Source organism: Rhinatrema bivittatum, chromosome 7, assembly GCF_901001135.1.
Source record: "Rhinatrema bivittatum chromosome 7, aRhiBiv1.1, whole genome shotgun sequence".
NCBI lineage: Eukaryota > Metazoa > Chordata > Amphibia > Gymnophiona > Rhinatrematidae > Rhinatrema > Rhinatrema bivittatum.
In genome coordinates, this window is record NC_042621.1 from 194,562,453 (window position 1) to 194,588,984 (window position 26,532).

A 26,532-nucleotide genomic window follows, 5' to 3' on the forward strand; every position below is an offset into this window, starting at 1 on the left:
AAGGTAGAGTTGAAGTCTGATCCAGGGTCAGGGCTGAGAGCAGATCCAAATGGGGACAACACAGAGCATTCAACAGAGAAAGGAACAAGATCAAATGAATAGACACAGAGGCAAACCAGGAGAGGAGCAGAAATAACTGGAAACAGACTGGAATAGGGAGGGAGATACAGAGAAGCACTAGCAACTAGCAGCACTGCTGAACATGAGCAGGAGACCTGTTATGAAGGCATTGAATGGTAGTTCTGAGGTTTCTTTATAGTAGGGAGGAAGTGATGTCATCAGGGCATGTTCCAAACAGCAAGGCTTATAAGAATGGCTCTTGAAGTTCAGGAAGTTCAGCCATGTTCCTGGGATGATGCATGATGCCAGAGGTGCTTCACACTAGATGTAAAGGGTATAACACGCATTCTCAAGCAGAAAGAAATAAATTGCAAAGGCACAATTAAGCAAACGTCCCAGCAGAAAGAAATAATTAAGCAAGTTAGACAGACCTCAATTGTTTAGACAATGCCAAATCCCATTCTCAGCAACTCCCTGAAGACTAAGGTTTGTTCTGCCCTTGCCTTTCTACTTATCTGCTATTTCAACAGTTCCTTTGATGATTCATACTATGGGAATGAGTATGTTAAAACCAGCAGGCAACATGCTGGGTGTTTTTTTATAATTAAATATTTATTAAGTTTTCATTAAATAAGCATGAAACTTAAGGAAATTCTTGCTTGCAAACAATAACAAATGAATTTACAATATTATAATTAAGGAAAAATCTCTACTACAAGACAAAGTCTAATCAAATAATGGAGGAATATAACTTTATTTATTTATTTATTTAAATACTTTTCTATACCGAAGATCATGTACAAGTACATATCGGTTCGGTTTACAGTGAACCAACAGTTGGAAATTACATCAAACAATAAGAACATAATTTAACTAAACCTTGTACAGCCAACAATAAGAACATAATTAACAAAATTGTACTAGAGTAGAACTGTAGTTGAACAAGCATAATGAGTGGAATATAGGGAATATCGAAAAAGGGAAAAACATGATAATCAGCACAGGGAGTACATTATAGAGGTTACGGGGAACTTTGATCGGTTAGACACGATTGAACCTAAGTTCTAAAAAGTAAGGACAGGTATGGGACTTTAAGTAAATGCTCTTGAGAAGAGCCAGGTCTTCAGTTTTTTTTGAACGTCCGCAGGCAGGGTTCTGTTCGGAGTTCCGAGGGCAGATTGTTCCATTGTAATGGTCCTGCAATTGAGAATGCTCGTTTCTTGAGAGCTGACTTGGCCGGGGGAACATAGAGTGTACCTAGGTATGTTGTTCTCATTGGTCTGGAGGTTGAGTGATGTTGCAGGGGGAAGATAGTTCGAGGGAAGTTAGAGAGTGAATCGTTTTGTGGATCATAGTTAGCACTTTATACTAGGGATGTGAATCGTTTTCCATATCGTCTTAACGATAGAAATCGTGTGGCAGGGCAAGAAAATCGTCTTAGGCACGATTTTTTAGTTAAAAAATCGTTAAAAATCGTTTTTTCCGATTAGTGCGCACTAACTCGAGTTAGTGCGCACTAACTGGGAGTTAGTGCGCACTAACTGAAAATGATACAATTTGACACTTTTCAGGTCAGTTAAGGTCAGTTTAGGAATGAATATGTATTCCTATTGGCTGCCCTCTTATTTATTCATGTTACCAAGTTTCCTACTGACAGTATATGGGGGATGGGAAATGGAAACAGTTGGTAGCTTGACAAAACAAGTAATGTGATCAGTCAATGTGACTAGAACTTGTGCCCTAACCCTGATACCAGGGGTATTGTGATCTTCCTGCACACAGTGCCCTATCCCTATTAATACCAGGAGTGTTGTGATCTTCCTGCACACAGTGCCCTATCCCTAATACCAGGGGTGTTGTGATCTTCCTGCACACAGTACCCTATTCCTGATACTGGGGGTGTTGTGATCTTCCTGCACACAGTGCCCTATTCCTGATACCGGGGGTGTTGTGATCTTCTTGCACACATCCCGATATCAGGGATAGGGCACTGCATGCAGGAAGATCACAACACTCCTGGTATTAATAGGGATAGGGCACTGCATGCAGGAAGATCACAACACTCCTGGTATTAATAGGGATAGGGCACTGCATGCAGGAAGATCACAACACCCCTGGTATCAGGGATAGGGCACTGTGTGCAGGAAGATCACAATACCCCGGAGGAGTGAGGGTCAGGCAGCTCCCCCCTGTCTGTGAAGCCAGCCTCTCACTAGTAATGCAGGGAGGGAGCTGTCTCAGACTTCACCATCCTCCCCCCCCCCTTACCCACACACCATTCACTAGCTGGGACATGGGGGAAGTCAGGAGTGAGGGTCAGGCAGCTCCCCCCCTGTCTGTGAAGCCAGCCTCTCACTAGTAATGCAGGGAGGGAGCTGTCTCAGACTTCACCATCCACCCCCCCCCCCCCTCACCCACACACCATTCACTAGCTGGGACATGGGGGAAGTCAGGAGTGAGGGACAGGCAGCTCCTCCCTGTCTGTGAAGCCAGCCTCTCACTAGTAATGCAGGGAGGGAGCTGTCTCAGACTTCACCATCCTCCCCCCCCCTCACCCACACACCATTCACTAGCTGGGACATGGGGGAAGTCAGGAGTGAGGGTCAGGCAGCTCCCCCCTGTCTGTGAAGCCAGCCTCTCACTAGTAATGCAGGGAGGGAGCTGTCTCAGACTTCACCATCCTCCCCCCCCCCCTCACCCACACACCATTCACTAGCTGGGACATGGGGGAAGTCAGGAGTGAGGGTCAGGCAGCTCCCCCCTGTCTGCGAAGCCAGCCTCTCACTAGTAATGCAGGGAGGGAGCTGTCTCAGACTTCACCATCCTCCCCCCCCCCCCCTCACCCACACACCATTCACTAGCTGGGACATGGGGGAAGTCAGGAGTGAGGGTCAGGCAGCTCCCCCCTGTCTGTGAAGCCAGCCTCTCACTAGTAATGCAGGGAGGGAGCTGTCTCAGACTTCACCATCCTCCCCCCCCCCCTCACCCACACACCATTCACTAGCTGGGACATGGGGAAGTCAGGAGTGAGGGTCAGGCAGCTCCCCCCTGTCTGTGAAGCCAGCCTCTCACTAGTAATGCAGGGAGGGAGCTGTCTCAGACTGGTATCAGGGTTAGGGCACTGTGTGCAGGAAGATCACAACACTCCTGGTATTAATAGGGATAGGGCACTGTAAGAGATGACTGTAGTAGATTGAATAAAGATCTGATGTTTCTGCTCTCCTCACACCAAACAAAAACAACACACAAGCAGAGAAGCCCTTCTTACAAAGCTGAGCTAGTGAGTTAAGTAGGAGGAAAAGTAAACATACTGGTGCCACTGTGGCTACTTAAAAAATACACTTACCAACAATCAATTACATATATTTGAACTGTGTACAGTTCCAGCCAGGACCACCTTTCTAAAATGCACAGAGATTGGCAAATTCAACATGCACTAGCATTTCAGGTGCCTGCTAACAAAAATAATAAACAAACAAGTTCTAGTCACGTGAGTGCTGATCATTACATTACTTTTTTTGTCAAGCTTCCAACTGTTTCCATTTCACATCCCCCCAACCATATTGGTAACATCAATAGATAAGAGCACAGCCAGCCAATAGGAATACATACATACATATTCATTCCTAAGTGACCTTTACTGACCTGGGAAGTGTGAACACTTTGTTTCATTTTCTGTTGGTGTTCGTTAGTTTCCAGTTCCATTTCCCATCCCCCCAACCATCACCTCAGTGGTAACCTTGGTAATATCAATAGATAAGAGGGCAGCCAGCCAATAGGAACACATATTCATTCCTAACTGACCTTCAGTGACCTGGAAAGTGTTTATTTGTATCATTTTCAGTTAGTGCGCACTAAATCCAGTTAGTGCGCACTAACGGGGAGTTAGTGCGCACTAACTCGAGTTAGTGCGCACTAACACGATTTAACGATTTTTAACGATAAATCGTTAGAATTTCTATTGTATCGTGTTCTATAACGATTTAAGACGATATAAACATTATCGGACGATAATTTTAATCGTTGAAAAACGATTCACATCCCTACTTTATACTGAATTCTGTATTTGATAGGGAGCCAATGTAAATACATAAGGACAGGAGTGATGTGGTCTCCTCTACCGGTGTTGGTCAATATTCTTGCTGCAGAATTCTGTAGCATTTGCAATGGTTTGGTTGTGATAGCTGGGAGGCCGATTAGAAGAGCATTGCAGTAATCTATTTTTGAGAATAAGATGGCTTGGAGAACTGTTCGGAAGTCCTGCATGTGAAGGAGGGGCTTCAGATTTTTTAGAATGCATAATTTATGGAAGCATTCTTTTGTTGTGTTGTTGACGAATTTTTTTAAATTCAGCCGATTGTCTATAGTTACTCCCAAATCTCTTACATTAGTGGTAGTAGATATTTGGAGTGAAGAGAGGTTGTGGAGTGTCCGAGCATGTTTGTTGTCCTTTTGATCGATGATTAGTAATTCTGTTTTAGATGTGTTGAGTAGTAATACATGGGTAATACATGGATAATACATGGGTAATATACATGGGTAATACATGGGTAATACATGGGTAGTAATACATAGGGTAATACATGGATCAGGGAATAATCATAAATATAAGGAGTACCATTATTATTTAAATAGCCTATATAATGCGGGCATCTTCTCGGGTTATCAGTAGTCCTGGGTGTTTAGTATCAGTCTTCTAGTTAGAGTAAGATGATTAATGGGAGGTTCCATTCAAATCCAGACCCTTTTCTTGTGGAATCTGGAATGGCCATCCCACTTGTAATGGTACATAACAGCTCCTCAGCTAGAGCTTAGAAGGCAGTCCTTTTTGGTTAGTACATAAGAATATAAGAACATAAGAAAATGCCATACTGGGTCAGACCAAGGGTCCATCAAGCTCAGCATCCTGTTTCCAACAGTGGCCAATCCAGGCCGTAAGAACCTGGCAAGTACCCAAAAGCTAAGTCCATTCCATGTTACCATTACTAATGGCAGTGGCTATTCTCTAAGTGAACCTAATAGCAGGTAATGGACTTCTCCTCCAAGAACTTATCCAATCCTTTTTTAAACACAACTATACTAACTGCACTAACCACATCCTCTGGCAACAAATTCCAGAGTTTAATTGTGCGTTGAGTAAAAAAGAACTTTCTTCGATTAGTTTTAAATGTGCCCCATGCTAACTTCATGGAGTGCTCCCTAGTCTTTCTATTATCCGAAAGAGTAAATAACTGATTCACATCTACCCGTTCTAGACCTCTCATAATTTTAAACATCTCTATCATATCCCCCCTCAGCCGTCTCTTCTCCAAGCTGAAAAGTCCTAACCTCTTTAGTCTTTCCTCATAGGGGAGCTGTTCCATTCCCCTTATCATTTTGGTAGCCCTTCTCTGTACCTTCTCCATCGCAATTATATCTTTTTTTAGATGCGGCGACCAGAATTGTACATAGTATTCAAGTTGCGGTCTCACCATGGAGCGATACAGAGGCATTATGACATTTTCCGTTTTATTCACCATTCCCTTTCTAATAATTCCCAAAATTCTGTTTGCTTTTTTGACTGCCGCAGCAAACTGAACCGACGATTTCAATGTGTTATCCACTATGACGCCTAGATCTCTTTCTTGGGTTATAGCACCTAATATGGAACCCAACATTATGTAATTATAGCATGGGTTATTTTTCCCTGTATGCATCACCTTGCACTTATCCACATTAAATTTCATCTTGTACAAAGTACAAGGGTAGAGAGGAGTTTAGTTGTGTTATTTTACAGGCCCAGCCAGAGGAGCCATGCAAGCCTTGTTTGGTGGTTGTGGCCAGGGTCGGGAAAGTTTCTTCCCAGCCAGTACACAACCTTTCTGATGGAAGATTCTCTCTGAGTGCGTTTTTTGGAGTTTAACCTTTTAAATAGTACGGGCCTTACTGGAGCCTGTTCACCACCTTGGCTCAGAAATTGGGAAGCCCTTGGTTTGGGTCTGTGCAGGTTAGGAAGACCTGCCTCTCTTTATTCTCAGTGAGGTTGGGGGTGTCAGTGACATGCTGTAAGGAGAGTTCCTGTGTTATCTTCACCATCCAGGGGGAAGTTCTGACTGCCTTTCCTGCCTACCTGGAACCCAGAAAGTCCTGTTCCAGGGGATCCCTCCAATCAGGGATTTGACTAAATGCACAAAGGACTGCATAAGAACAAAGAAGGTTTGAATCATCCATCAGTGAATAAAGGCAAAGCCTCCATTCAAAATGACATCCATCCAGTGATTCTTCAGACCCTGGGGCAAAAGAAAGTTTTATCTCTCTGTTCAGAGACAGTAATTTTATATTTTTGCCAGTTGGAAAGAGTAGTTCTGCTCATACAAAGGATACCCTGCCCACCTGGAGACCCTATTTTTCCATGCCCTGGAAAGTAGGATTCTCATGGATCTCACACTAGTCGTTCCTACACAGATTGAAGAAGAACTTGTAACCAGACATTATATTGTGCTGCTATAGATCAGGAGTTGTGCCATTTTCCTAAATGTCAACAGTAAACAATTATTTTTGGACACTAAAATAGGGACTCCAGTCTTTATTTGGCATCCTAGCACATAGCATTATTTTAATTATTGCATCACCAAAGAGAGTCAGGAAGAGAGGAACCAAGAGGACTCCTTTCATCCCCAAGTATATCAAACCTATTTTCTGGGAAGGAAGTAAATTAGTACAGCTAGCCTGGGTTCCTTCCCCAAAGAGTACAAATATATTTATGGCCTCACCCATGCTAGGATTGCACACCAGGGTGGGGTTACACCTATTAATCCTCCCAAACTATTTATTTATTTATTTATTTATTTATTTATTTATTTATTTCAAATTGTTTGTGTACCGCTTTTTCAATCAAAAAAATTAGTCAAAACAGTTCACATACTGATACAAACACAATATATAAAACCAAAATAAATATAAATATAAAACAAATGAGTGAGAATTAAAAATAAAATAAAGGCTAAAAACTAAACATCTGTCAAATTAACAATACAGGTTCTAAATCAAGTATAAATACAATTCTCAGGTGTTACAGGAGGACAATATTAGAGTTTCCTCGTATTTGGGTATTGAATGCTCGTTGAAAAAGACATGTTTTTAGTGGTTTTTTGAATTCTTTTGTGTTTCAAATTTGTTGAAGTATGTTAGGTAAGTTGTTCCAAATTGTTGGACCTGCAACTGAAAAAGCTCTTTTTCTGGTGATAGCTAGCCTTGCAAGGTAGACCGAAGGGAAATCTAATAGGTTTTTGTTCAAAGATCTTAAGTGTCTTGTAGGTTTGTAAATTTGCAAAGTGGAGCATAACCAAGTTGATGTAGGATTATGTAAGAGTGAATGGAAGATAGACAAAGTTTTGTATTGGATTCTGAATTTAATGGGGAGTCAGTGGAGAGAAAACAGCCTCCAGCCCCAGCTCTGTATGCTTATTGATTATAAAGGAGTCCAGGTGCAGGGGATCTATAAAAATAAACTTATTTGACTGAAAAGTAATAATTAATAAAACACACGCATTCAAATCTAAAAATTTACCTTTTAGCTTTTGAGAGCTAAAACTCTCTTCTTTAGATCAGAATTTAAATGAACAAAAGATTATATCACCAGAAAATGTAAGTGAAGTGGCTGTCAAAGTGTCACAAAGTCACTGTTTAGATCTAAACACTGATGAGAACTTTCAGTCTTTTACTGGAAATTAAAGATTGAACTTGCAAATCCTACTGCATTTGCATTGCATATTTATTTTCACTCAATTTCAGAACTATTTTTAAAAATTTGCAGCAAAATATTCCAAAGCTGAGTGAGCTGTAATATTTATTTCAAAGGTGCATTGTCACATTGTAAGTCACTGGCCTAGTGGTAAGCTATCCATCCCAGGCAAAGAAACAAACAATTTTTATAACACGATTTAACTTGTACCTTGTTGCTTAAACTAACTACACAATATCTGTATGTACAGCAGGAACTGGAGTTTGCAGTGTTTAATATTCATCAGGAACATGTTTAAAGGTATAATATCTCAAGGCAGTTGAACATATTGCTCTTTGTACCAGCAGCAGAACATATCAAACACAACTGTTAAGACTCCAGTTTTTTGATGACACTTTTAGATCTAAAATAGCTCATGGTGATTTGCTTCAACAGGCAGCGCTTGGTAGACACTTTCGATATACTAGGAATTTTGTAAAAGTAGATAGCACAGAATGCTTTCATCAAATCATGAAATAGATTAATAAAATTCTCATGAGCTGCAGTTACTTGACATGCATAGTTGTTTTTTATCTGACTGACTGTCCTGTCAAATTTCTCGCATTAAGTTAAATCAAATAAAAGATTGCCCTTAGGTCATTTGCACTGCTGCAGTGAGAAAGCATTCACTGGAATTTTATATTTGACAGCATCTGAAAGAGGGAAGATAATCTCATTAAATCTGATTTACATGCACTTTCTGATTTACTTTGCTTTCATTGCATATGTGCCCAGTGCAAAATGTTGGCATCAAATTCCTTTTCAGGATTCTTAAGGCAAAATGTTGAATCTTTGTAATGAGTGTGATGTGTGTGTCCCCATCCATTAGTAAAATAAGTCACAGAAAATGTACAACTCACTCTACTCCCACATGTAGCTACAGCTATTCCTGCACATTCCTCCCACCTCTCACATGCCTCCACACACCACCGACCTTCTGGGGTACCTCTTTATCATCCATTGCCAGCACGGTTGCTCCTGACCAGTCTACTACCACCACTGTCCCTAAACACCACTGCTGCTGCTGCTCCTGAACACCTACTGGTTTTGTCACACTTTTATATCCCCAAAACTGCTGCCACTCCTGTACCCCCTCATTCTATACCAATGTCACAATCCCTCAAAACCATACTACTTCTACTTATCCACTCTACAGCTGCCTTCTCTGCAGCTCCACATTCTTCCTGACTGGGGCCATTTCTGCTTCCAGTCCCAACATCATTCCTTCCATTCCTGCCTTATCTTTCTCACCCTCCCCTACATCACAGAGGCTGGAGCCCAACTCTACCACTGCTGAAAGCTCCCTGCTTCTCCTTTTGTGCTGCTCTGTGACTTCTGTGGTGGTCAATTTCAAAACTCATCGTCAGTCATTTCCTCGCCCTACAGTTTTTTAGTGTAAATATTTTTATTGGCAATGTACAACAATAATAAGCACATTGTACCCACAACAAGGGAAACATATTTTGTAGAACATTCCAAGAGCACAACTGTGGGATATAAAGAGGGAGGGTGAACAGAGCTAGAAGGATGAAAGAGAGAGAAAGGGCAAAGCTGGGAGAGAGGAGGGATAGAAAAGGAGAGGAAAATGAAATGAGACAGGAGATGGAGCTAAGATTGTGAAGGGGTAGGAATAGGGACAGTTAAAGGAGAATACAGAATGGACATAGAAAGGAGCTTGAAAAATAGGATGTTGGATGTTCTTCCCCACCCAAAAGTCGTATCTTTCTCATTATCTCCTCCCAGGGACTCTAAAAGTCTCAATCTCTTTCACATTCTGATAGAATCTTTCCTAGAACAGTAACTCATTTCAAAATTCTGAGATATTATTGGTATGTCAAAGTTTGTCAAACATCAGAATATGTCTTTTAAAAAAAAATATGAATCACTCAGTAAAGATTGTGTGTTTTGTTTGTTATACCATCCTGTGTTAGGGTTTGTCTATTGTCAAATTACCTAATTTTAGACATGCAAAGGAGGCTATTAAATGTATTAATCAGAAGGAAAATCCTTAGGTGGATCTACAAGAAAATTGTTTTCTTGAAACATTTGACTGACCCGCAACATCAGAAAACTAGATTAAGGATAGCTCAGGAGAATAAGGACTCAGGGCTTGCTATTTATTTCTATCGTATTAGACATCATGGAGTCCATATTCAGCCACTGAGCACGTAGTTAAGTTATCCAGTGCTGCAACTTCACTTCTGAGTTCACTTGGGTAATTAAAAGTTCAGCAGGGGCTTGCCTAAGGCTCTCAAAACTTATTTTACCCACAAATTCTATGTCTTTAAAATGCCCCAGTGCTGTAGGAATAAAATAGGCAAATGGTCAAATTAGGAAGAAATTATGCAGAAAAATAAATTTGATTTTACTTGCACTTGTAGCACTGCACTTTATTCCCATAGGATGTCACTGATCATATTCCCTGCTTTACCTCACCATCACTGGGAGACTAAACAGAGTGGATTTTGTACCTGATTATACAAGAACCTAGTGGGAATGAGGACATTCAGAAGAGCCTTGTCTGGGAAACACCATGGGTCTCTACATTGGACACTGCAGCAAGAGTCTGAGACCCCAACCTAATGGTGCTTTATACTACGGAAACAAATGAGGTTCTATGGAAGCTAGGGATGTGAATCGTGTGCCTGATTGTTTTAATGATCGGGTTTGTCTGGCGGGATAAAAAAATGTGATCGGCATGACTTTTTTGGTAAAAAAATTGTTTTTCTGAATAGTGCGCACTAAGGGGTGGATTTTCAGAGCCCTGCTCGCCTAAATCCGCCCAAAACCGGGTGGATTTAGGCGAGCAGGGCCCTGCGCGCCGGTGAGCCTATTTTACATAGGCCTACCGGCGCGCGCAGAGCCCCGGGACTCGCGTAAGTCCCGGGGTTCTCCGAGGGGGGCGTGTCGGGGGCGGGCCCGGTCGTCGCGGCGTTTTGGGGGCGGGTACGGGGGCGTGGCTACGGCCCGGGGCGGTCCGGGGGCGTGGCCGTGCCCTCCGTACCCGCCCCCAGGTCGCGGCCCGGCGCGCAAGAGGCCCGCTGGCGCGCGGGGATTTACTTCTCCCTCCGGGAGGCGTAAATCCCCGGAGAAAGGTAAGGGGGGGGGGTGTAGACAGGGCCGGGCGGGTGGGTTAGATAGAGGAAGGGAGGGGAAGATGAGGGGAGGGCGTTAGAGGATTCCCTCCAAGGCCGCTCCGATTTCGGAGCGGCCTTGGAGGGAACGGGGGTAGGCAGCGCGGCTTGGCGTGCGCCGGCTATACAGAATTCATAGCCTTGCGCGCGCCGATCCAGGATTTTAGTGGATACGCGCGGCTCCGCGCGTATCTACTAAAATCCAGCGTACTTTTGCTTGCGCCTGATGCGCCAGCAAAAGTACGCCTATTCGCGTTTTTTGAAAATCTACCCCTAAGTAACTAATTGTTACTTAATGGTTTAAAAGTAAGATTTGAGGAAATTTTCATTAGCTAGAGGTGTGCACTAAGCCGCGCATGTTTGGTGCTGTCCCCCGTGGCCATTTTGCTACCAGATATAGCACGCACTAGCCAGAAAGAGAAAAATGTATCAGCAGGCTGCAGCAGTGACAGTGCCAGCAGTAGCCAGTAGCCAGTCTAGCCTCAGCCTGCTCTTTAAATTTAACTACTGTAAATATAATAAATTAATAATAAAGTTTTTTTGTATAGTTTTTCTATAGTATGTTAATATTTTGAAGCTCAGGTTGCAAGTTTCTTTATTAAATGTTTTGTTTCACTAAAGTAGCATATAGAGAAGTACTTAATTTCATTTTATGTAAAGTTTCTTTAGTTTAATACACAAAGGGCCAGATTTTAAAAGCCCTGCGCGTGTAAATCCGGCTGAATTTACACGCACAGGGCACTCGTGCGCCGGCGCGCCTATTTTGCATAGGCCGCCGGCGCGCGCACAGCCCCGGGACTTACGCGTCCCGGGGCTTCGTAAAAGGGGCGGGGAGGGGCGTGTCTGGGGGCATGTCCAGGATCAGGGGCGATTCGGGGCATGGCGCCGGCCTGGGGGCATGGTCGAGGCCTCCAGACCAGCCCCTGGGTTGGGTGATGGCGCACCAGCAGCCCACTGGCGCGCGCAAATTTACACCTCCTTTTGGCAGGCATAAATCTGCCAACAAAGGTAGGGGGGTTTAGATAGGGCCGGGGGGGGGGGGGTGAGTTAGGTAGGGGAAGGGAGGGGAAGGTGAGGGGAAGCAGAAGGAAAGTTCCTGTGCGCACTGAGCCCGGCGCAAGCTGCCTGTTCCCTCCGAGGCCGCTCTAAAATCGAAGCGGCCTCGGAGGGAACAGGCAGCTTGCGCCGGGCTCAGTGCGCACAGGTTGCACATATGTGCACCCCCTTGCATGCGCTGACCCCAGATTTTATAAGATACACGCGGCTATGCGCATATCTTATAAAATCTAGCGTACTTTTGTTCGCGCCTGGTGCACGAACAAAAGTACGCGCGCGTGTAAATCTACCCCAACGTACTTAATTTTATTTTATTTTACTCTAGTGAAAAAAAAGAAGTTTAGTTTAACACAGGAACTGCAAACTTGAGCACAGTGAATGGAGGTGGGGGAAGAGGGATGTGAAGGGGAGACAGCCCCTGCATTCAGCAGCTCTGATTTTCTGAAGAGATCTGTCCTTCAGAGACCAGGGAGTGGGACTGCTTGGCCCTTCACCTCCCCCTTTCCCTTCCCTTTGTCAAGTTACCAACCGTTTCCATTTCCCATCCCCCATATATTAAACCATCACCTCAGTGGCACCTTGGTAACATCAATAAATAAGAGGGCAGCCAATAGGAATACATATTCATTCCTAATTGACCTTAACTGACCTGAAAAGTGTCAAATTGTATCATTTTCTGTTAGTGCACACTAACAATGGGTAGTGCGTACTAACTTCCTGTTAGTGCGCACTAAGACGATTAACGATTTTTTTATGATAAATCGGGGGAATTTCTATTGTTTCGCATTCTTTAACGATTAATGACGATATTAAAAATATCGGACGATAATTTAAATCGTTAAAAAGTGATTCACATCCCTAATGGAAGCAGCTGTCCAAAAAGTGGTAATCATAGCTGATTGAGAGCTTCTTGGAGGCATATAAAAGATACATCCAAATCTGGATACATCAGTCCTATAAACCAGGTCTGTAAGTGGAGCTGAAGGTGTTAATTGAGTATCTATGGGAATCCTGCTCCCTACACAATGAACAATTTTCAGGAGATTACTAAATATTTTCATTTAGAAAGGTAAATTTCTTATTTTAAAATAACTAAAATACTATCAGTCAGGAGCCACCATACCAACACATCTTATTCAACATCGACCCAAGGAACAGTTTTTCCCATCATCCATAATTGCAACCTTTTCTACCAGACTGATATATTATTTACTATACTGTAAATGAAATGTATTAGAAAATTATTGTCCTATGAAAAGAAATACTGCAGCTAAGTAAATTTTACTAAAGCCCAAAGTTGAGAATTGTCATTGTATTGCTCTGGAAAGGTATTTTTTGTAAAGTTTGTTACATGTACATAATGATAAATATACTAAACTTTTCTCTTTTGAAAGTGCAAACTCATTAGCATGCTTTTAAAACTTCTGAAAAGGTTCTGTTTAGTATTCATTCTGTTCCTGACTGACATGACTAGACATTCAGTTTCTGTTAAGTTTCTAAAGTGATCACAGAAACAGAAAAACAGTATAACTCCACTACACCCAATAAATAAGCTTAATTTATTGTATCAATACTTTGTACAAAGCAAGGTTTGGCTTTATTCTTTATTTTACAGCAAATCTGAGAAATTCTTTAAAATGTGAATCCTTTTAAAATACCTATCACTGTGTACAGAGTGTTATAGAATTTGATTAATTTAATTCTAGAAAAGGTGAAAATATTTGGAAGATATAAAAATAATTATATGACGTATTTGTTTTAAAGATCAACATTTTTTTAAATGCTTTTCTCATAGGCACAGAATGGGAGAAACCATTTTGAAAGTACTGCAGGTCCTATTATCCAATTCCTGGAGAAAGGACATTCAGAATAGTGGAATGCCTTATTTAATCCTGCTAAAAGTGCACACATTGTGAAAGCCCTGTATACTTTTCACCAGTCTAATAGGGACATTTAAAACCAGGGCTATCTTTGAAAATTATCCTCTCCAAGAGCAATGAATGATTAAAGATTCAAAATAACAGAACCATTAAGATCACTTAATCAGACAATATACTGTTGGCAATTATCCTGCATTGAGTCCCAGCCTAACCTCCTCTCACTTGGTTCCCAAAGGGAATTAGATGAGAGGGGAAGGGGAGAAGATTGCACATGGCCCTAGTGGCCTGACTGTAGCCTCATGAAGTTTGAGACAAACAGGGTTTGGGATTGGCTGTTGCTTGGCATCAAAATGCATGTGGCAGGGTTGGGGTATAGCTACCGCAGGATATAAAAAGGGGAGGCAAAGGTGCCACCCACTCATTTGTCTCCTTTGCACCTAATCCTTTTTCAGTGTATGTGGGTGTTTGATTGATTAATATGTACAGCTGTGGGAGGGGGAGAAATGGTCTGAGATAATTGGGAGTTTGACTGGCATGCTTTTGGCTGATTGGCATGTTTGGTTACAGGGTATTGCAGCTATTTGTTGGGGGCATTCACATGCAGTGAATAAATTAAAGTATGAAGGGGAAGTTGCAATTGCTGGTGGATGGATTTTTCGCATGCGATAGAATGCAAATTAGGTGGAGGGGAGGAGTCGGGGTGGGGAGGGGCGGAGTCGGGGGTGTCTTCGCTGCCGACAATGTTACTAACATTATCAACAGCAGTAGCGCACCGAATAGCACAACCTTTCACGGTGGTGCTATTCGGTGCAAAAGCCGGCAGCCGGCGCACCTCCATGGTGCAAAGGCTGTGAGCTTTTGCAGGCCCACTCTCCCACTCCCCGTTTTTGCAGGATTCATCATTCTGCGAGGAATACTGGGATACGATTGATACAATTTGGATTTTTTAAAATTCTAATCCAGTCTGCATCAAAATATCAGTTTTCTGAGCCAGGTAAATTTACCTTTGATTAGTCATTTAAATTGTCATAAATTTTCCAAAGTTGCTAGGTAGGAAGAAGAGGAGAGAACATGAAGATTGATCAATGTCCAGATTTGGAAGCTAAAACTTAATTGAAATTAGAATTTAGAAACTATCAGTTTTGGTTTTCCAGGGATTTTGGTTTTCCAGGGATAGCCAATTTGTAACTAATCTAAGGCTCATATGGATAGAGAAAGCAGTTTTTCTGATATTCTGAGTAACAGAGATTTGCCAGGTCAGATGCATCACTAATTTAATCTGAACTGATATACCATTTCTAAGGAAAAATAGTCAATATATAAGTTTTAGATGCTATCTGAAATATATTTATGACTAGATTTTTTTTATGTCGTCAAACAGTTTCCCCTTTCTAAGGAAAGAAAAAGGGCTTTTAAGTACCATGGATCAATCATTGAAATATTTAACTGACTAACATCAGGAATTATAGTGGCATAAGAAAGACAGAGGCTGGCTGGTACCATTTTATCAGTGACATTTTGTCAGGGACTCATTAACACACCAGGGTTATTAAGAAATGGCAAAGGGGGAGTTGGGGAGAGGACTAGGGTGGGAGAGAAGGTTGGGAGGCCAGAGGGAGAATTGGAGTCCAGTGGGGGGAATTGGAAGTTTGGGGGGGGGGCATGAAAATTGATGACAAAGGGTGGGATTTGGGAGGGAGGGAGAGCGGCCTGACTGAAATGCTTCTTACATTTTTTTTTAATTATATTTGTACTGGGGCCATCTTAAGGATCAGTGGAGAAGTGTAACGGGGGATCTCCTCAGATTCCCATGGGGGTTTGTTTACTTGGGGAGGGGGGCATTACTTAGTAACTAAATGAGCCTTTTAGGATCCTAAAACTAGGCAAATAAATAGCAGACCTATGCTTAGGATTCTAAGTTTTGGGGCACTAAATTTAGGTGAAATTTCAGCTGAAAATCTATATAATTGGCTCTAGATGAAAAATTTCCTAAAGATAACTGCTTAAAGTTAACCAGTTAACTTAACCTTCTGTACAATTAAGGCCCTAGTTAACTCCTTGAACCAGAAAAAACAGGTTAATTTAAAGGAGGCATCATTCTATACAACCCCTCCCTTTGAGGGTGCTGGGATGGGCACTCTCTTTGTGGTATAAATTAGCTCCCTCCCTGAGAGAGTGGGGCAGTGCAGCTTGAGTTTGGAGTTAGAAATGTCAAGAGTTTTTGCCTCAGTTGATTTTTTTTGGTCTGCTTCTGGGATTCGACACTCTGCCTGTAGTTCCTGGAGAAAAAGTTGGGAATTAGCCTTTCCAGGCCACTCTCTGGCTGGTTAGGTTTGTCTTCTGGGTTGTTTTGGGGATTTTTCCAGTTTTACTGGTAAGAAACCTGTTTTTGACCTGGAGAGAGATTATGGGGAAGTCTTTCCCTGGGGGGGTCAGGATAAGGAAGACTTTGCCCTCTTCACCCAAAATCTTCTGGATTCTGGTGTTTGCACTCAGTATTGGGGAAAAAAAGATTTTTGTGTTAGAAATCCTGGGAGCAGGATTTTACTGCCCCTTCCTGCCCTGATGGAGGAACATCATGAGAGCTGTGTGTTCCTGATTGGATCTCTTTTCCAGCATGGGATCCTGAGTGACAGAGAAACATGCTGAGATATTTTGGGGACCTCCATCAGGAGTCTTCACCCTAGGGAAGAAGAGAATTTTGGACTCTGTGAAAAGACTGAGTTTTACCTTTTTCTCACCATTTAGAGGAGATTTTCTGCCCAAACAAACCCACTCTTGGCTACTTGGGAGCCTCACTTTTCCACACCCTGGAGGATAAATGTTTCCCTTGCTCTGTAAGAGGAAGAGATCCTTGCACAGATAAGAGGAAAGACTGAGAACTATATTCCATCTATTATGCCAAGATTGGATAAGAATTGTGCCATTTATTCTTGCAAGAACATCTAAAGGAAAGGTGCATTTTTTGGACACTCAACCAGAGTCTCCTGTGTGGCTAGTTACCGGTATTCACATCCCTCAAAGTAGAAAGAGAATTTATACTTCTCCCAGTTAGAAAGAGCCTGTTTCACCTCTGCTACCCAGGGCCTTGGAGGAGAAATTTCTTCCCCCTGCCAGTAAACGAACCCGGCTCTGAGGTCAAAGAGATTTGTGTGAGAGCATTTGGAGTTGGTATATTGGCCCCGAGAATCCTGTGTGCCCCTACACCTATGCAAACCACAAATGGGTTACACTTAAAAATTGAACCTAGATTTTGATTGCATCATGCTAGTATTCTTTGATAGGGTAGGAAACAATGTTATCTTGAGACAGAACATTTAATAATGTTATAAGTTACATATCTTTTACTAATTAATATCAAACACACTTTTGCTCAGTGTTTTACCATAGTAATTATCTGTATGTTAATAAAACACAAAGAATATGATATCCACATTTGGACACATTCTGGATAGCAAAGTTAGCCGGATAAACTTATCAGAGTACAGGGCTCTGTTTATTAATGGTTTGAATCATATTTATGTAAAAGAGAACAGCAAGTTCATTTTGGCAATTCTGATTCTGATTTGTATGATAAGTCAGCTGGGGATCCACAGAGTTCAGCCCTTTTTCATTGCTTTCTTTGTTTAATATTTATTTACGCCCCCTTTGCTCATTATTACACTAACTTTCCATTAAGTTTCATCTCTATGCTGACAGTATTCACTTGTTTATTTCCTTTGAAAAAAACAATTTATCTTCAGTACTGTTGCAAATTGAGGGTTATTTGCATGCCGTGTAAAAACACCTGGATGTGTGCCAATTTGTTACTAAACCTTGCCAAAACTGAACTCATGCATTTTTCACATCAAGGCACTTTATCTCTTGATGTACACTCTTGTACTTTATCTGTTCTGGGGAATCCAATGTTATTCTCTTAAAATGTGAAGAATTTGGGGTTTATGTGTACTTCCTGTTTAGCCTTTAAGTTGCAAATTCAATTTGTGTTACGTTCAGGATATTTATTTATTTAGTTAGACATTTTATATACCATTGTTCCATGTAGTGTATTTTAAACTACATCATTATAGCATCTAAAATATATTTTGGAACAAAAGGATTTTCATGAAGTTATTCAAGTCTTTGCCCAGATTACCATCAATTATTTCAATTCGCATTATTGCGGATTGCCTGTGTCGCATCTTAAAGCTTGCGGCCTGCGGTTGCGCGCACAAATCTACACCTGCGCATAGGTACTGAAATCTGGCCCTTTATGTTCTTCTGCTAACTATTGTTTGATGTTCCTTCCATAAAGGGGCCCCACTTATATGATACTCAAAGTCATACTTTCTTTGTTTCTGGGCTTATTTTATGGAATTATTTGCCTAACGTTTTCCAGGCAATCGAGGATCTTTTTATTTTTGAAAGTAATTGAAAGCTTTTTTATTTCAGGAAGCATTCCTGTTTAGGGAGGCTAGGTTAAGTGTGTTTCATATAGATGATGGGCCAGTATTATATAGACTTGGTCAATCTTAAATTTGTTCATTTTTATGTTTTTCTATTCTCTGTGTTGCGTTCGCGCCTACGGCCCTGAGGAGGGACGCGAAGGCGCGGTCATCTGCTCCAGGAGAGAGTGAGCCCTTGACTCATGAGGCAATTCATGAAGGAGCCCCAAGACATGCCCCAAGAGAGGTGAGCATGGACAGGAACTGAGACGAAGAGGATCAGCCCCCAGCTGGGCTACACGCCCCAGTGACATCAGAGGCAGAGAGCTGGGAACGAAGAGACCCGGAACTGGAATGGGAAACTCTGGATCCTGGAACAAGAAAAGAGTTAAGAGTATATACTCTTGGAGACTTGGATGAGGAACTCAGACAATAAGACGTGGAACTTGGAACTCTGGAGACAAGAGGTGGAGCTTGGATCTCTGGAGACAAGACATGGAACTGGAACATGGAGACTCAGACATAGACAAGCAGATTCCTCAGGTGCCCTACACAATCCGTGGGCTGGTCGCGGACCACACTGTCCCCTAAGCATCCTACACAGCCAGACGGCTAGTCGCGGACCACGAGGGGAACGGGGCAAGCTCAGAACATCAAGACAGGTCAGGAACGAATCAACCCCTCGGATCCTCTGGAGTTGGAACAGGATACAGACTTGGAATTAAAACTTGGAACCTGGAACTTGGAATATAAAAACAGGGAACCTCCAGAGGCTCGGGTATTCAGGATCTGGGACATCAGGACTTGGAACTTCAGGACTCGGAACTTCAGGACTTCAGGACTTGAAACAGGGCTTGGAACATCAGGAGAGACTACTTGAAGACATGGGCATCGGAGGACGTGGACCTCAGGACAAAAGCTTCTGGACATCTAGAGACCAAGGGACATCTGGACCTCTGGAGATGGAAGGATGCCAGGACATCTAGAGGAGTATCTGGACACAGACAAGGAACTCCAAGGCTTCGGGTGAGAAGCCAGGAACTGGTAACATACCATAAAGGAGTTTTGACAAGGGACAAGACCCAAGACATCGAATGAAGACATCAGGAACATGAAGAACAAGGAGTCATCGAGACAGAACTAGAAGGTGGAATCCTTGGAACCTGGAGCAGATCCAAGGGAGATGTAAATCAGAGATGGCATCCGATCCGAAGGCTCTGAAGGAAAGAAGCAGGGCCTTTTAATAGGGCAGGTCCAGGAAGTGTCCTAAGGACATCATGAGGTGAGCTGAAGGCTGCTTCCTGTTCCTGGCCCTTTAAAACCTGAAGAGAGTCGCATGCCCGCGCCTAGAGGATCCCCAGAGGCAGGTGGGCGGAGTCAAAGCCTGCAGTGGCATCCTGCCGCAATGAGGAGAACAGGCTGGTAGTGGCTTCCAGCCATGAAGAGGGGCTGCGCTGGACCAGGCTGTGGCCCCGAATAGGAAAAGGCTGAAGCGGTGGCTCCTGGCCACTGAAGAGGCCTCCGGTGGCGGCATTCAACTGCGTGGACAGAGGGATTCCCAACACGGACTTCCCCACGGAAGGTGGAGTCAGCGGGGCGGCACAGCCGCAAAGAGGAAAGCAACATCAGGCCGTTTGGAGGAGCGCTGGCCATGGCAGCAGGCAGCAGGCAGCGGAGGAGGAAAGTAATAGCCTGTTTGCGGGATTGGGTCCTCAGACAGGATCGCAACACTCTGTCTGTTTTATATATGTAATGTTTTTAATGTTTTTACTTTGTAATCGCTTGATTCATCATTCTGCGAAGAATGATGAATCCAGCCCTAAGGTTGGTTTAAAAAGAAAATTGGCATTGACAGAGTGCTAGCTTGAACTTTCATCATCTAAGAGAAATAGAGTAAAACTATAAAAGCTTCCTATTATATTTTTTTTAGACCCTGGTAGTTTGTTACATTATACATGGCCCCATGGAGATGAAGCACATGTATCTCCAGTATCCATTATGTTCTAATCATGTGTACTATATTAAATGGAGTTTTTATGTTTTGGTTTAAAAAACTATAATGATTATTTTAATATAATTTTTTCTTCATTTTTAGGGTGTGTGTTTGTGATGGTGGTTGGCCACAGAGCATTCTAATTCTGTAGGAGCTATTATCATGTTAATTTTTATGTAAATGGTTACAACTATATTGAAAGATTTATCAAGCTGTGGTAGGGCTATAATGCACATTAAACAGCATATAGCATGCAATATAGCCCTATTGTGGTGATATTGTGCAATATTCACAATATTTTGCATAATTTAGGCTAGATTCCCTTCCCTATTCCAAAGAGCTGCTTTGCATGAGATTTGCATGCATGAATTTTGTAAACCCATGCAAAGCAGCGCTTGTATAAGTAATCTCATGTAAATAAACAGTGAATTTGAAATTTGTCAGTCATGTTAATTTTAGCTACAGTTCGTGGGAAAACATTAATGTAACATGGGAGCATCGAGACCCTAGTGCGGGCCTAAGGCTCCCATGTTAGATTTAAAGGCCACAGCAAAAAAAAAGAAAAGCCACCAAAAAAGTTACAATTTGTGTGGGAGTCAAACATGATACCCCTTCTCAGTCTGGGGTCACCAAACAAAGTGGCCCAGACAACAAAAGTTAAAAAATTGCTGCTGTTAATCATACAATGATAGTCCAACCCAGTCAACGTAGTGGCCTCCATCCATCCCCTATTTCAATAAAAATATAACTATACTGGTTCACCTCCCCATACCTCTTCCTACTAACCCCCAACACCCATGTTTAAAAACCACCATTGGGGATCTAATGGTATCCCTATTCACAACCCTTGGACTCCGCAATTCAATAAAAAAAATCATTGGGGTCATGTGACTGGGGCAAGGTCAGGTTGGCGCAATTTTGGACTATGTTGCTGTCTAGGTCTGGGGTAGGGTGCACCTTGGACTCTTCTGCACATTTTCTGCATTTTGAGGTACTGAGATGCGGAAGGGAGATTAGGAGGGTAGAGGGTCTGGGTGGTTCACCATTGGACCTCAATTCTTTATTGGATTTGGGGGGGGGGGGATCTGTGGGATGTGAATGGGTACTCCACTAGACCCTAATGATGGTGCTTTGAATGTGGGGGTTGGAGGGTTGGGCCAGAGGGGTATGGGAGGGGAAAAAGCATGGCTACTTTTTTATTGAAAGGGGGGGATGGAGGGATACCATATATTTTATCTATGTTGACTGAGTTGGAGAGGGTTATCATTGCGCAATTACTGGCAGCTATTTGTAAACTTTTGTTGTCAAAAGGCCCCAGGCTGAGGAGAGGGATCATATTTGACCCTGTACATGCTTTAACATTTTTTGGTAGCTTTTTATTAACTGGTGGATTTTTTAAGATATGGCGGCCCTGTGAGTTGGGAGCTGCTATAGCATTTTAAAGGACCATACCACATTCTTTTGCCTCGCAGTTTTTTGCCATGAGAGAAAACAGTGTGGCAATAGATCTGCAATATTTTTTGGAGAGAGGGGCCCACTATCACGGATACACCCCATCCCATGATAATGGAGCCCCTCCCACAAAAAAAGTTATGCTTTCTGAATCCAGGCTATAATTCTGTGGTCTTCAAATAGTAGGTGAAATGGAGGTTGTTCCAGCCGATGGACATTTTGGTTTATACAGCACTTGTGCTACCTGCTTTGCTGCCCTTCCCCAAAGCCCCCATGGATTTTAATGGTGCCATTCATGAGCTTCTCTTCTTTTCCTAAAAATAAACGTTTTGTGCCTGAACATCATTTCCTGTTGCGGTGCGGTTAGAGTATGGTGAATAAAAGAGTGAGCATACCTGGACACTACTTCCCCGTAGTGACCAAGTAATTTCTTTGAGAGGAGAAGTGTTTATCTGGTGGACTGTCCAAAGGATAATTACAGTAAACTATTCTCAAAATATACCTAAAAGAACATTCCTTAAATTTTGAAACCACTATTTTAACCCTAATACAAAGCCTCAGAATTGGTGGGCATGTCCTTCATATGAGGTAATTAATTGTACACTTGAAAAATTCACAACAGCCAACAAAATCCAGCTGTTATCAACATGTAAATATTATAAATAAATCAAGAATAAATGACCACCCCTCCCCCACCCCATCCACAGTAGGAGACTTTGAACTGGGTCTTAGGATATTTAACACTAGGGCTCATGCAAGGGTCTTAGGTGGCCTAGGTGAAACTTACAGCATTGTACTGCATTCCCCACCCCCACCCCACCCCACCACACACAGTTACAAATTCTGCATTTTTAATAACAGATTTTACACTAAAAAGGACATTCAGAGTACTGTCTTCTGAGGTAAAAATATTTACAACATGTAGAATTATTTTTACACGTGCTGCTGTGGTGCCAATCAGAAAACCCTAGGGATGTGCATTCATTTAAAATGAATTTGAAAAATACAATGAATAAGGGCAATTCCTTTCATTTGGGGGGCCCCAAAATGAATTGAGGGCCCCCTCAAATTAAACGAATCCTATGTGTGGCATTCATTTAAAAAGAATTCCTTAGGCCTACACCTAGACTTGAAGCTGGGGCCTTGCCTAGGGAATAGTCCAAGGTCCAAAGCAGAGGCCACAAACTTTGCCTGAGTGCAACACTGGTGCCTTGGCCTAAGTCTTGGCCTGAGGCTGGGGTCTCTAGGGATGTGAATCGTGTCCTCGATCGTCTTAATGATCGATTTCGGCTGGGAGGGGGAGGGAATCGTATTGTTGCCGTTTGGGGGGGTAAAATATCGTGAAAAATCGTGAAAAATCGTGAAAAATCTAAAAATCGCAAAACCGGCACATTAAAACCCCCTAAAACCCACCCCCGACCCTTTAAATTAAATCCCCCACCCTCCCGAACCCCCCCCAAATGAGTTAAATAACCTGCGGGTCCAGCGGCGATCCGGAACGGCAGCGGTCCGGAACGGGCTCCTGCTCCTGAATCTTGTTGTCTTCAGCCGGCGCCATTTTCCAAAATGGCGCCGAAAAATGGCGGCGGCCATAGACGAACACGATTGGACGGCAGGAGGTCCTTCCGGACCCCCGCTGGACTTTTGGCAAGTCTCGTGGGGGTCAGGAGGCCCCACACAAGCTGGCCAAAAGTTCCTGGAGGTCCAGCGGGGGTCAGGGAGCGATTTCCCGCCGCGAATCGTTTTCGTACGGAAAATGGCGCCGGCAGGAGATCGACTGCAGGAGGTCGTTCAGCGAGGGTTCCGGCGCCTCGCTGAACGACCTCCTGCAGTCGATCTCCTGCCGGCGCCATTTTCCGTACGAAAACGATTCGCGGCGGGAAATCGCTCCCTGACCCCCGCTGGACCTCCAGGAACTTTAGGTATATTTTGCCAAAAGTCCAGCGGGGGTCCGGAAGGACCTCCTGCCGTCCAATCGTGTTCGTCTATGGCCGCCGCCATTTTTCGGTGCCATTTTGGAAAATGGCGCCGGCTGAAGACAACAAGATTCAGGAGCAGGAGCCCGTTCCGGACCGCTGCCGTTCCGGACCGCCGCTGGACCCGCAGGTTATTTAACTCATTTGGGGGGGGTTCGGGAGGGTGGGGGATTTAATTTAAAGGGTCGGGGGTGGGTTTTAGGGGGTTTTAGTGTGCCGGCTCACGATTCTAACGATTTATAACGATAAATCGTTAGAATCTCTATTGTATTGTGTTCCATAACGGTTTAAGACGATATTAAAATTATCGGACGATAATTTTAATCGTCCTAAAACGATTCACATCCCTAGGGGTCTCACCTAGGTATAAGTTGCAGTATTACAGGTGCAAAAACGTTGTGGTAAACTACCTGTGCTAAGATAGTACATGGTGCAATAATTCTAAAATTATCATAACCATGCCCCATTTTCTTATTGTGGGTATTATCCACGCAAAATTATAGCATTTTGATGAATCTAGGGCTATGTAAGGTTGTGCTGGAAGGATCCTGGCCCCAGCATATTTCCGGGTGGGAGAGATGGGTGGTAAATTTGGGAGGCATTGGGAGACCCCATTTCCTTATCTTGTTTGTTTATGAGGTTTTATTTTTTTAATGTTTGATTCATTTTTTTTAAATGAAAGAACAAATCTAACATTCAACAAATCGAAATTCATAGGGATAAAACCTCCTGAAAATGGACTGAGTAATGAAACCCAATTTTTACCCCTGTACATCCCTAGAACACCTTGCAAAAAAGAAAAATAAGTGCTTAGGGGTAGATTTTAAAAGGGTTATGCGCATAAGGTACGCACGTAACCCTTTTAAAATGCCCCTGCGCACGCCGAGCCTATTTTGCATAGGCTCGGTGGCACGCACAAGCCCCAGGACACGCGTAAGTCCCGGGGTTTCACTAGGGGGGGGGGCGTGTCGGGGGCGTGTCGGGTGGGCGGCGCATCGTTCGGGGCGTAATTCTGTTGAAAATTACCTCCTTTAAGGGTAAATTTTAAAAGACATGTGTGCACTCCTAAATTGGTAGATGCGCATGCATGATAGCACTTACGTGTGTCCAATCTTGTTTATAAAATTCGCCCATACGATGCAGGAACAAATTGGCACACTTTAAAAAGGGGCGGAATAGGTGTGAGGCCAACACTTGTGCACATAAATTGCTATTTTATAATTTAAGCAAGCGTTGCATGTCCATCTGCCACCTGCACCCATTTACTTCAGAATTTATGTATTTATTCCTCTTTTTGGCACTTCAAAGCGGATTACATTCAGTTGCTGTGTGTATTTCCCTATCACCAGAGGGAGTTACAATCTAAAGGGGTGAATGTTAAAAGTCCGGTGTGCACATTATTTAGGGGATGCATAAATAGGTCGGGCTCATACATGCTGAGTAGATTTTAAATGCTGCCCGGATGTGCGTGTATCTCCTGCAGTGCGCACATTTCTAAAGAATTCAAAAAGGGATGGGGCATGGATGTGATCTGGGCAGGTCATGGGCATTTTGAGGCATGAACCAGAGATGTGCGTGTAAATACATATGCACCCCGGCATGCGCTAAAGCCATCTGCCATGCAACTTTATTTCTGCTATAGATTACGTGCAAGTTAAAAAATAAAGAAAACTTGGCAGATCTGCGGGGTTTTATAGGTCAGGACTGAAGGCTATTTAACTAGGGGCATTTGGAGGACCTCTGTCAAATGGGCAAACTGATAAAACTGGGAATGGCACTGGTGCGTGCCCCTTTATAAAATCTCCCAGTTTATGTGGTAGAAATGGGATTTGCACACACGTACACCCAGTTAAAATTCGGTGCACATGAGTGTGTAAACAAGACTATTTTATAACATGTGCACATGTGTAATAAAATGGCCTTGTTCCTAGGTGTGGGTTGACATATGTGTGCACTGGTTTGACTGTTATGATCCAAGTTTGTATCCAAGGCAACTCAGGTAAAGTGATTTACTCAATGTTACAAGGAGTGGCAATGGGAGTTAACCCTGGTTTCCTTGGTTTGTAGCCTGCTGCTATAACCACTAGGCTACTCCTAAACTCATTCAATCCAATCAATCAATCAATAAAACTGGAAATCTCAACAAGCCAGACTCTGTATGCAGTGCAACATTGGAAAAACAGAACATTAAATTCCTCATACAACATCAAACAATAGAATAAAAAATATATATTATCAACAATAGTGAAACCATTCTAATGAAAAGAATAAATGTTTCAAAACAGCAAACAATAGAATAACATCCAATAATTAAAAACACATAAACACATTTTATAACATTTTTCAAACACCAATAAAATATTTAAAAACAGCAGGCACATCAAATAATCCCCAATAATTAAAACTAAAAAGGATAAAAAAAATGTGCATTTTCTATACTTGACAACTTATGATTTCCATTCATCCTAAGATTGTCGTGGATTAGTGGGGGAAGGTGGGCACACACACTTTCTCCTTTTTCTCTCTCTCTCTCACACACATGTTCATTCTCTAACACACATGCTTTCTTATATGCTTACACACATGCTCATGCTCACATACACACACATACTATCACTCAGACTGACTTCTCCTTTTTTTTGGCTGTGGGTGACTTGAGCTCTGCAAGTGGATGGGCCTTTCATTTTCTTCAGGCACCAGCAGGTTGGGATCTTCCAATGGCCCTAAGGCTTCTCTAGCTACTTACAGGGCCTCTCCTCTTGGGCAGTCAAAGGGGCAGGGAAGATAGGAGCTTG